Source organism: Sorex araneus, chromosome 4 (genome assembly GCF_027595985.1).
Source record: "Sorex araneus isolate mSorAra2 chromosome 4, mSorAra2.pri, whole genome shotgun sequence".
NCBI classification, from domain to species: domain Eukaryota; kingdom Metazoa; phylum Chordata; class Mammalia; order Eulipotyphla; family Soricidae; genus Sorex; species Sorex araneus.
In genome coordinates, this window is record NC_073305.1 from 24,624,000 (window position 1) to 24,636,646 (window position 12,647).

A 12,647-nucleotide genomic window follows, 5' to 3' on the forward strand; every position below is an offset into this window, starting at 1 on the left:
CTAGGATATCTATTGGAAGTTTTCATTTGTCACTTGCTTGTGTAGTCTTGTATATATGTCTTCTCTTAAACTCTGTCTTTTCTTTAAGTTGATTTATAGGAGATTTTTGCTTATTCTGAATATAAGTTCTTTGCTGATTATGTGTTTATAAACACCTTTTTCCACCATATATAGTACCAGGGATCAAACCTGGCTCAACTGCATTGACCAAATGCCCTGCATGCTGTCTTATATCTCTGGCCCTCCTTTTTACTTTTACTAGTCTTCCAACTATTAGGGTTCTGTTTTTGTTTGGGGGTCATAACTAGTGATGCTCGGGGGGTTACTCCTGGCTCTACTCCTGGTGGTTCTCAGGGGATGCTAGGGATTGAACCCAGTTCAGCCGCATGCAAAACAAAATGCCCTACCCACTATACTATCACTCAGTCCCAGAATATATATATTTTTAGAGACTTATTATTCACTACACAAATATGCATAATGTTTTTGATTTGATACATTAATGCATATCTATTTATACTCTATAGATACATATTATAGAGTATTTATTATATTATATAATTACTATATAAACCTTGAAGTATAGCTTCACATCTTTGTATGTGTACAAACCTCAACAGACCTACTGCCCTAGGTTGAGGGCCAAAACTAGTAAATTTTTGATATTAAAAAGTTTAAAAATAAGTACTGAAAATTTTCATTTTGACTTCAAAATCTCTGACAAACACAGCCGTGTGTGTTTGTGTGTGTGTGTGTGTGTGTGTGTGTGTGTGTGTGTGTGTGTGTGTGTGTGTGAAACTCCCTCCATTTCTTTAACTGCCTCATTGCATCCATTTCAGGTTAAATAGCTCTCTCACATATGTCTAGACTCTGGCAATTTTCAGAGAAGCCAGGAAATGACCTTGCATAATTTTCACATGACATAACGCACAGACAAGAGAGTCAAACCTGTTCAACCCTTTTTCCTTCGGCAGTGGCTTGTGTCCCAACAAAGTCACCACCCTTTTGCATTTCCTCTTCACATTGCTCACAGGGCCTCTCCTAAATCTCACCCACTCTGAGCCCCGTTTCTGTAGACTGACCTCACTCGCCTTCCCCTGTGCTTTGTTGGTGTTGCAGGAAATTTTGATAGCCAGTGCTGAGCATCTTCGGGTTTTTCTCCCTTATGATCTTCTCTGGAATTTTCCCCCAGGGAGGAAAAAATCTATTTTAACAGAACTGTCTACTGGTCCCAAAATTAGTCATAGTCTCTGTTTATGGCTTTAGTCCTTGACTCCATCCTTGAGGGCTCGGAGTAGTTGCTCTGTCAGTTTTCTGTTGCAGCCATCACCAATGACAAACTTAGACCATATTCAGCTTATCCATTCAGCCATTGATGGATACTTGGGTTGTTTCAGCTTTGAGGATATTAGGAATAATGCTGGTGTGCTTAAAAACCACACAGATTTTTCCTCTTCAACTCTGGGGGTCAGAAGTCCACAATCACTGGACTGTAGTTAAAATGTCAGCAGAATTACTTTCTTCTGGAGCTCTGGGAGAGAATATTTCCTGGCCACTGACCATATTGTTTAGCTTTCACACACTTTCTCTACTTCAAAGCACATTATCCCACATCATCCCATAACTTTCTCCCCCCTCCACAACTCTCTCTTTGCCTGCCTCCATTGAGTCACCTGGATAATGGAGGATAATCTCACTATTTCAAAATATTTCCTTTTAGGGCTGGAAATGTAGGGCACATGCCCTACGTGCGGCACCATATATGGTCCCCAATCCCTGCCAGGAGGAAGCCCTGAGCTCAGAGCTAAAAGAAAGCACTTAGCAATGCTGTATGTAAACCTCAAACAAATAACAACAACAATAAAATATGTCAAAATCTTTCCATTTTGATCACATCCCTTACTTCTGGAAGTAACATAATACTTCCAGATTCCAAGAGAACATAGATGACTCCGGCGCTGTTGGGGTGATTATCTTGCTATTCCAAGGCAGATTTTCTACAGAGACTAAACTTCAAGTCTCCTGTGATCTATTCAGTTTTTCCCAATGTGAGCAATACCACACATTTCTCCAGTGTGACAGGGGAACAGATTTACCCAGGAGTGGTGAAAAGGATGGTAGTAGCCTCCAACACAGTTAAGGATGCTTTCTTAGGCTTAAAGAAGGTGAATTTATTTCTTTTCTTTTTTTTAAATTTTATTGACTCACCGTGAGATGAGACAAGCTTTCATGTTTGGGTTAGAATCTCACAATGATCAAACACCCATCCCTCCACCAGTGCACATTCCCCACCACCAATATCCCTGGTATATCCCCCCACCTTTCCCACCTTCCCCCTGCCTTTATGGCACACAATATTCCCTATACTCTGTCTCTACTTTTGGACATTATAGCTTGCAACACAGACACTGAGAGGTCATCATGTTTGGTCCATTATCTACTTTCAGCATGCATCTCCCATCCCAACTGGTTCCTCCAGCCATCATTTTCTTAGTGATCCCTTCTCTATCCCACCTGCCTTCTCCCCTCCACTCATGAAGCAAGCTTCCAGCTATAGGGCAATCCCCCTGGCCCTCGTATCTACCATCCTTGGGTGTCAGCCTTGTGTAATGCTACCCTGCACTCCACAAATGAATGTAGTCAAGAAGGTGAATTTCTAAACTTGCAAGATAGTAACAAGCTTGCTTACAGGAGGCTGAATCAAGTCCCAGAGTAGCACCAAAAGAGATCCCTGAGCACAGAGCCGGAAGTAAGCCCTGAGCACAGTTGATAGTGACCCAGAAACCAAAACAAAACAAGAAGATTTCAATAGACACACTGAGGATTCTTTTTTTTTTTTCCTGGAAAAGGGTCTATAGGTAAAATAACTTTGGAAATCAGACTGTAAACAATAGAGCCCCCTTCCTGAAAACTCAAATGTTGGAATTCTAGCTCTCCAGGGAAATCATATTCGGTGAAACCATTTGTAGCAATGAGCCAGTGAAGGTGCAGCTTTCAGGATCAGCATCAGCGTCCTTGTAAAAGAGATCCTCTCGCTTTGCCTGATCCTGGCTCTATGTGAGGACCCAATGAGAAGGTGCTGCTTATAATTACGCCTTGATCTTAGACTTTTATTTTTTTGCCCTCTAGAATTGTGAGAAATAAGTTTCTGTTGTTTATAAACTATGCAGTCTGGGGTACTTCGTTTTAGCAGCCTGAATAGGCCAAGAAAACATCCTTTTCCCTTTAACATGGGGCTATATGTCAACGATCTGCTTTGCTTCTTTAGACTTCCTTGAGGTTTTCACCTGCTCAAAAATATAAGGCCCTTGTCATTCACATCCACCCTTTGCCTCCCCACTTTTCTCAGTGCTTTTCCTTATGCATGCCTCTTTGCAGAGCTAGTTCTATGTGCATAAATATCCTGATTAGTTCTTTTTCTCAAAATGCTGAATACATTTTAAGTAACAGGTGCAAGTTTATTGACAAAATATCTTTCAGGAGGAATAAAAACAAATAAGAACAGTAAAAGTGATGAAGTTCATAATTTAAGAAAATTCAGTATGAGGTGGGAAGAGAGAGAAGGGGGATTCATATAAGTAGGGAGACTAGTATTAGTGCCAGAGACTCAACCCATTCAGAGAGGGAATGGATAGTTATGTGTACATTGCCCGAAACTATAGCAACTTAAAAAATGTCTATTATTTATTAAGGTGGAAGCCATGTGACCATTTCACTTATTTGACCATCTTTGCCTAAATGTATTTTGAAACCTCTCTTTGTTATCTTGATTTATTAAAAGCAAATCTGTACTCATAGAAAATATATTTATACCTAGGCTTCATGTTGTAAAATATATGCATATATAACCCTTAAAAGTTATAAGCATGCTGCAATTCTTTAGTTCCCTGCTTTGGGGATCATATTATGATTTCTACGATAGGATTTTCTTTTTATAAAGTGGCTAAAGAAACATGCCATGAATTTATTTTTAAACAGCGATGGATATGCATATGTATACTGAGATTGACTACAGCAAAGTTACTCTATGTCTATTTTTGCAATCCCCATATTAAGTTATAAGCTGTAAGGATCAAGGGACCTCAAATATGTCTATAATTCTTTTCTAGTTCTGTGCCATTTATGAATAGACACAACTTCTATTTTAAATCATAGCAGCCTTAGCTCAATATACAAATTTATTTATTTCTGGGTCTTACTGTGTGTGTGTGTGTTTGTGTGTGTGTGTGTTTCATGGTCAATTTTTTTTAATCTTTTTTTTCTTTTTGAGTCACACCTGGCAATACACAGGGGTCACTCTTGGTTCTGCACTCAGGAATTACCCCTGGTGGTGCTCAGGGGACCATATGGGATGCTGGGAATCAAACCCGGGTTGGCCGCGTGCAAAGGCAAACGCCCTACCTGCTGTGCTATCTCTCCAGCCCGTGGTCAATTTTTTTATCCAAATTTTATAGAGGCACAATGTTTTATGATACTGTTAATGATAAAGTCTCATATATTTGATATTTTGGCATAGTTAATTTGTTTTTCTATCAGAGTTTCTAAATAAAATAGTTTTTAAATAGTTTCCAAGTTAGATGTTATGAAATAATCAATTTTGAAATCAACAAAGACTTCTCAAATAGTGAATTAAAAATAAAACTATATAGAGCTATCATAGTTTACAATAGTATTGAAGTCATTATTTAGTAGTTATGAAGCGAGCTAGTAAAGTTAATTGATATTTTCAATTTGTGCCAGTAAATTGATAGTTTCTCAGTCGTCTAGAAACTGAAGACTAATCACCTTATTTTAACCTTTCTAAGCTAGTTAGGTCCTTCTAAGCTAGTTAGGAATCTAAGTCTAAAGATACAATTTTAGAATTTGTGTTTAAGAAACAAGGAAAAATGCAAAGCAACTGTACAGCCAGAGACTCAGTCTTAAATTTCTGAACACTATAAAAATTATTTCTGATTTTATGAGAAATTTTTGAAAATTTAAGTGTGTGCAATTAATTTTATCTAATTAAAAATCATTGCATTATGCCATTGTATATTTCAGGTGTTTATAATTGAAAATGAGCATGTATATACATTAAATAGAGTTCACCACTAAATGTCCATTTTTATCCCTTGCTGTACACTCTCCCAATTTACTCAACCTTCTTCCCCTTATCTCATTCTTGTTTTGATTTTTCATATGCCTAACTAGTCATTTGTATTTCTTCTTGAGAGAAATGTCTGTTCAGATTATTTATTCATTTTTAATCAACTTAAAAAAAATTTTTTTGTCTATTTGTTTTATTTAGTTTATCTGTAAGTGTTCTCTGTGTACCATATTTGAGTGAAATCAGAGGCTTTGTCTTTCTCTGTCTTCAGCAAGCAAAAGTACGTTCATCCATGTTGTTGCAAACAGCAGGATTTCATCTTTTTTATTGCTCAATAGTATTCAATCATGTATTTATACTATATCTTCTTTATGACTATAGACTGTTTCCAGATCTTGAATAATACAAAGAATGCTGCAATAGCTATAAGTATGTGTTTATATCTCTTTGAATTAATGTTTTTGTATTTTGGAGGTAAATGCCGAGCAGCAAAATGACTAAATGATAGGAAATTTCTTTTGTTAACCTTTTGAGGTATCTCCATACTGCTTTTGATAATAGCTGCACCAATTTACATTCCCACCAACAGTGTAGAAGAATTCTCTCTGTGTCCTCTACAATATTTCCTATTGGCTCTGTTAAATAATAGTCATTTTCACAGTGTGGAATGATATCTCATTCTTGTGATTTTTCATAGGCCTATTAGTCTTCTGCGTGTCCTCTTGAGAGAAATGTCTTTTCAGATCATTTGCCCATTTTATAATCAGTTTGTTGGTTTTTTTTTTTTGGGGGGGGGTGCGGTAGAATGCCTTCCTATGCAGTGTTTGGAAGCTCTTGAAGGCCCTTCCTGGTAATTCTCCATCAGCTGGGTAGACAGTTCAATGTGAGAGTCCGATTGGTGCTCAGGCCCTGCAGTGCCATAAATTACCCAGGTTGCCCCGGGAGTGCTCAGGGGTCTCCAGAGCTTCCCCCTAATACTGCTTACAAGACCATGTGGTGGTGGGTTAGAATCTGGGTCAGGAGCATTCATGGCGTGGATCTTAACCCCTATACTATCACTGGTTCCTATCATGTTGTTATATTTTCAATTGTACCATGAGCTTTTCATATATTTTAGGCATCATCCCTCTTGTCTGATACATTATGAGTAAGTGTCTTTCCTCATTCAGTTAAAACCAACATTAGAAATACAACTAGCAACTATGGTTCATTTTATGTGGTTTGCTTAGGACTTTTTTTTCTTTTTATATTAATACTATAATTTTGTGTTTCTCTTTACCAGGTCCCTTGTTTGTTGGGGAACAGCTTTCCCCAACGTGCCCGGACACGTTGCACACTGGGTCTGGGCAGACTTGGGGCCAAGGATGAAGGGAGTACAGAGAAGTACCCTTTGGGAGCAGCTGATGGCTATTCACCTTATTGCCAGATACACACATATTTTATAGAGCATCTTGGCTTACAAGAAAGTCCAATCACATGAAGTTCAGCATTATTGGCCTATCACCTCTCCAACTCTGCTTTGCCCCAGTCCAGTCCCAATCAAGGCTAGATGCTGCAGCTAGGATGACTTGCTAAAAACATTCGTGACAGTTTCTGAGTCTAGGGCTCATGTGACTAGGAGGTCAAGTGAGGCCCAAGGCCAGACACCTGGTGCTGACACCCTGTTCTTGCCAACTTTGCCCAGACACTCCCTCTTGTGAGGCTTTGCTTCTGGGACACTTTGCAAGGTCAGGTCTTATCTGCTCCAGTGACCACACTCCACACATGTTCATTTATGTTATCCCTCTCCTCTTCACTTCTGTCAGTATATTCTTCTCTTTTTTGTTCTCCCATTTTTATTATAGCTTTCTGTATTTCTGTGCTGCCTGATGTGGTATTCAAAAACCAATCAATGCTATAATTATGCTAGGCCAGGGGATTCACCCTCCAGGCTAAAGATTCCCAAAGCGAAAACTATTTCTAAGATACGTCAGACTCTAGCTACTCTATAGACAGTGAAATTCTGATCCATTCACTTAGTGAGATTCCATGATACTAAACATGGAAACCATCATACGAAGAGTCATCTCCAGCTGTTTTGCTCAAAATCAAGTTGCGGTATAAGCAAACAGACCAATTTCATACTCAATACCTTATATTTTGGACCCTATGTGGAATCCCTGATATAAAATCTTCCAGGATATGTGTCTAAAGCCAGCATAAATATCATATGTATTGGGGCTAAATATTGACTCCATGAAAGTCCATATTCACATTGCTTCACTAATAATTTATAGAATTAAAATCTGAGCATTTTACATATTCTAATAAATGTGTTTCCTCTTGTAATTTTCTGCAAGCGATATTTTTACTTTGCATTCATTAATCAAATGGGACCTATTTTTTTAAGATCTAATAGGGAACACAGACACCTTATACATGTATTAGCAATGGTCTCTAACATGCCTCATGACTGTCTCCTGTTGCAGATGATCAGTTTAGATTTCATCTTATACTTACTTGCGGCCTAACAACTCCTTTGAATCTATTATTTCTTTTAAATGATTCTCTCTTCTGGGACCAGGGTGATAAGTAGAGTGGGTAGGGTGCTTGACTTGCACTTTCCTTGCACAAGACAAACCTGGGTTCCATCTCTGTCAGCCCATATGGTGTCTCCTGAGCCCTTCCAGGTGTGGTCCATTCCCTTCCACCCCCCCCCCCATTAAAAATAAATGACTATTCCATTTCAAAATTAAATGAAAAGGAATAAAAAAATAACCTATCTTCAGTCAAATTTGTTACTTACAGTGACCTCCCTTTGGTTGAAGTTGAACATAATTTTATTAGTAATATTTATGATGAACGCAGCAGATAGAAGGATGGCTGAAAAACTATGAGGCATGCAGAACTGACTTCTTTACAGCCATGTTTCTTTTCTCTCATGAAGAGTAGTAAAAGCAACTGACAGTATATGTGCTGAGTTTGGCATTTTTTGCTGAAAACAGGTATTTTGCTGAATGCATTTGAGAAATTTAAGTGACATTACCCAGAACCAGTGCCTTAAATAAGTAGAGAGATTTAAGCTAAAATACACTGGGAAAGAGCGAATGTGCATGTAGCATCTGTTGAAGTAAAGAGTTCCCCACAATAAATTCTAAATCAGCTGAGAAATACAGGAGAGTTTTCTGTGCTCCATCACAAGACATTTTAAAAATCAATCTTTTGTTCACTTCTGCCTGTTTTCTAGGTCAGCTACATCAGCCATGGTGCCATTAAATTGCAATAGGAGAAAATGAATACAGTGTTTCCAAAACTGTTGTCTGTGTTTTGCTTGGATTACACTTGAAGGCACTGGAGTATAAAGTTAACACTTCTCAACATGTTAAATTGTTTCACTCCTTTGTATCAAGTCAGACTCTATAATAATTTTCCAACTTGGAGTCTTAAAGAAAGAACCTGTATAACCAAGAGGACATTAAATGACATTTCTAATTAGCCAATATGTCTGTAAATGCAAAGTTAAATCAGGTCAAATCCCACCTTTATTCATCAAGAGGGCATCTGACACAGCCCCATAGCATGTCCGTATCTCACTATTTTGTTGTTTTTCAATCTTAGATTGGAGACATTTATATATTATACATGGACAATAGCATATACATTGATTTTATCAATGAATTAATTTATTTAGTTTTCTTTCCTTGTATTAGTTTTCATTTCCTTTTCATAGGAGACAATTTAAAGCTGAAAAGAACATGAAATCAACCAGGGTAGGTTTTCTAAACTTTCTGTTCACAGATTAATTGAATGATTTCCTAATGTAATAGCACAACAGGAATTTTTCCCTATTACCTCCCCAAGTTTCACTAAAATGACAAGGGATATAAAATGCATAAAGCATTTAAGTTAACACGAATATGAGATATGCTAATGACAGACAAGACAAGGCAACAACATTTTTTGAAGATGTAAAATAGTAGCAGTAATGAGTGAATTAATAAAGTACAGAAAGCAGATTGTTAAGTGCTTAAGTTACAAAGGAGATGCAAGCTGTAAGATTTAGACAGTCACAGAGAGGAAAGACATCGGATATTCTGAAAGGCAGAAGTGATTGGGAAGGAAATATTGGTTGATACTCTAAACAAGAGCAATTAATTCTATTAACTCTATTAATGATATTAGCAATTAATTACCTCACCACTACATTCTGGTTGAAAACTATAACACAACACAATCCCAAACTCATTCCTCCATTCAACTACTATAGACTCTTTAGTAAGCCTTTTTGCTTTCTTTCCCATCCTTAAAACTTTTAAAGAAATTCTTAGTGAAGTATTCAAAGAGTCCTTAGAAGAAGAAAAACAATCGTCCTCTACAATTCTACGTTATTGACTAGATCCAGTATTAAAAGACACATAAACAAGAGGAAAACAAAAACCTCATGAGCGTGTATGCCTCTTGTATGTGGGAAATAGCCAGAGAAAAATGAGTAATTTTTTAAGGTGGCTAAGAATTGGAATTAAATGCCATTTGAATATAAACAAGGGGTAGGGGTGGAGGGAGTGTGTAATCTTTTAGGAGAGAATAAATGGTTTTGGAGAAACCCATAGAATAGACAAGTAGGCATCATAATTTGTGAAAAACTGGTGTGCCCTGATATATCATTGACTTTCTTCTAGTTTATCTGAAAATGTTAACCAGGAACGATAACCAGGAATGTTATCTGGTTAATAAAATTCCCAGTAAGAGGATTTATGACCTTTGTATTCCTTTTGGAAGATGTTCTGGCAGGGGTAAGGGAGAGTATATATATGATCTATAATTATATAGAGAGAGTCTCTTGCCTGCTTGCCTGGCTGTCTTCCCCGGGGCCCCTCGGAGGGGATGGGTTCCAGCTTCCCTCCCCACCCCAAGCAGAGCTCCCAGTGGCTGAACCTAGCTGCAGTCATGCTGGAGGCTCCTCTCTACACCTTCGGACAGGCCTCATGCATGAAGGTACCGGCAGAGGAACCCAGGTGTGTGTAATCCCATCAACGGTCAACATCCAGAGACTTAAAAGCAAGCTCTCAGAAGCTTGTGGCCTCAAGGGGCTGCGAGATATCTTTAGCCTGCTTCTCCCAAGACTGGCAGTCTTCTGAGAGATTCCTGCCCACACGGGACAGCCTTGCAAGCTTCCCATGGTGTATTTATATGCAAAATCCAGTAACAAGCTGGATCTCATTCCTGTGACCCTGAAGAGCCCCCAGTGCAACATCGTTGGGAGGGCCAAGTCCAGATGGACTTCTAAGATCTCAGGGAAAGGACGAAATGAGATGTTACTGGGCCCGCCCGAGAAATCGGTGTTTAACGGGCTATCGTGATCGTAATAATTATATATAATATATGTATATATAATTTTATGCACATGTTTATATAAAGACGTACACATAAATATATATTTTTGTGCCATACCTGGCAGTGCTCAGGGGTTACTCAACTGGTGCTTGGGAGTTACTTCTGATATCACCCAAGGTTCCAAGCAGTCCTGAAGATAGAATCCAGGACTCCTGCATGAAAAGTATGTTTTCCAGCTCTTTGAACAATCTCCCTGCCCCAAGTGTAATCTTTTACAAAATAATAAAATATTATATTTTATATATAAAGAAGAAAATAACATCTTGAAAATATCACAAAGCTAGATGAATTAATGTCATTTTATACAGCTAAAGGTAAAAGATACTAGAAAATCTGTTTATTAGTTGCATAGTCTGTCTTTATAATTCATTCACATAGAGACTTGCTGAAACTCTCAGTGATCTGTTAAAATGAATTATTCTAGATGGACTTGTTCTTTCAAAAATAATTACTATATTAATTACTAATTAATTACTACTAATAATTACTACAATCATTACTAATTTATTTAAATAATTAATTACATTAAACTATTTGGTAATGTGGTATTAAAATATCACAAAAAATTTGTGGAAAATATTAGTGAATTGTTTACAGATCTCATGCCACATAGCTTAGACTTTCTTAGATATTTTTATTTTTCATGGGTTCTGCTGCACTTAATAAATAATGAGCTATATATGATGACAGAATAATGGTTCAAAGGACTAGATCACATGCTTTGCATGTGAGAGCCCTAGATTCATTCCTCTCTACCTCATGAGCAACACTGAGAGTAATCATCAAGTATAGAGTCAAATCGTAGCCCCAAACACAGGGTGACCAAAAAGAGCAACATAAATAAAGTGTGCATTTGAACTGAGATTTGAAAATGGATTTCCTGGACGACTAGTTCATGGTAGGAAGCAAGGCACCCAGGGGAAGGGAGAGTGCAGTGAGGACAGAGAAGGGACCACTACAACCATAATAGTTGTGCATAATCACTCTGCTGAGCGGAGGTAAAGTGATAAACATGATACCCTTCCAGTAACAGCATTGTAAGCTATAGTGCTTAAAAGGAAGATGTGAGAGAGAGAGAGAGAGAGAGAGAGAGAGAGAGAGAGAGAAGAAAAGTGTCTGACGGGAAGGGTAGAGGGAGGCAGGCAGAAGGGAAACTGGGGTGGGGACATTTGTGGTGGGAAAGGCGCAGCAATGAAGGGATGGGTGTTGGACCATTGTGTAACTGGGACTTGACCATGGACAATTTTGTAATTGTATGTCTCATGGTGATTCAATAAAAAATAAATTTAAAATAAAATAAATTTTTAAAAAGAAAATCTATTTTCTGTTTTGAGTTTTTGTCATATGCCACCCCCAGAGGTTGTAGAGGGCCAACCCCCAATGATTGAAACTGGGACTTTCAAGTCCCTGCCTAGCCCTATCTTTCTGATCTTTTAAAAGTCTAATCTTTTGAAAAGTCCATAAATAACGAATATTTCTAGTTGGAAGAGCTGTCTATATGCATATCAGAAAAGTTCAGACAGAACCTCTTCTTTTACTGTATTTTAAGTGCCTGCAATTCATCATCATTAATATAACAAAGAAGTGTATTTTAGGGTAGTGCATTTTACCACCTTTGAAGTCCAAGTATAAAGCCTATAAATCTAATATTTAGAGACTCCCAAATGAAATGACCCTTTTTTGGTTTAAAAAAAACAGCAAGAAAACACTTAACAAGATTTGCATATTAGAACAACTTGCAATAAGATTTTCCTTTTTTTTTTTTTCTTTTTGGGTCACAACTGGCATTGCACAGGGGTTACTCCTGGCGCTGTGTGGGGGACCATATAGGATGCTGGGATTCGAACCCAGGTCAGCCGTGAGCAAGGCAAACGCCCTACCCGCTGTGCTATTGCTCCAGCCCCAATAAGATTTTCCTTTTAGGCACAGATATCTAGGGCTAGAAAAAAAAAAGCAAACCAACTGATGAAGTCAAGAAAGAAGACATGATGAGATCTGGAAGCAAGATTACAAAGTAAAGAGAAGGGGTAGTGGTGGTGATTCCTAGTCTGCCATCTCTGCATTAGGTTTGGAAAGCTACTATTTCAGCCCCAGAGTATGAGGAATTGTCTGCCTCCAATTTGAAATCCCTGTATCATATGAAATCTCTGAAAAAATTGTATTTCAGAGACCCGGTAAAGAAATATTA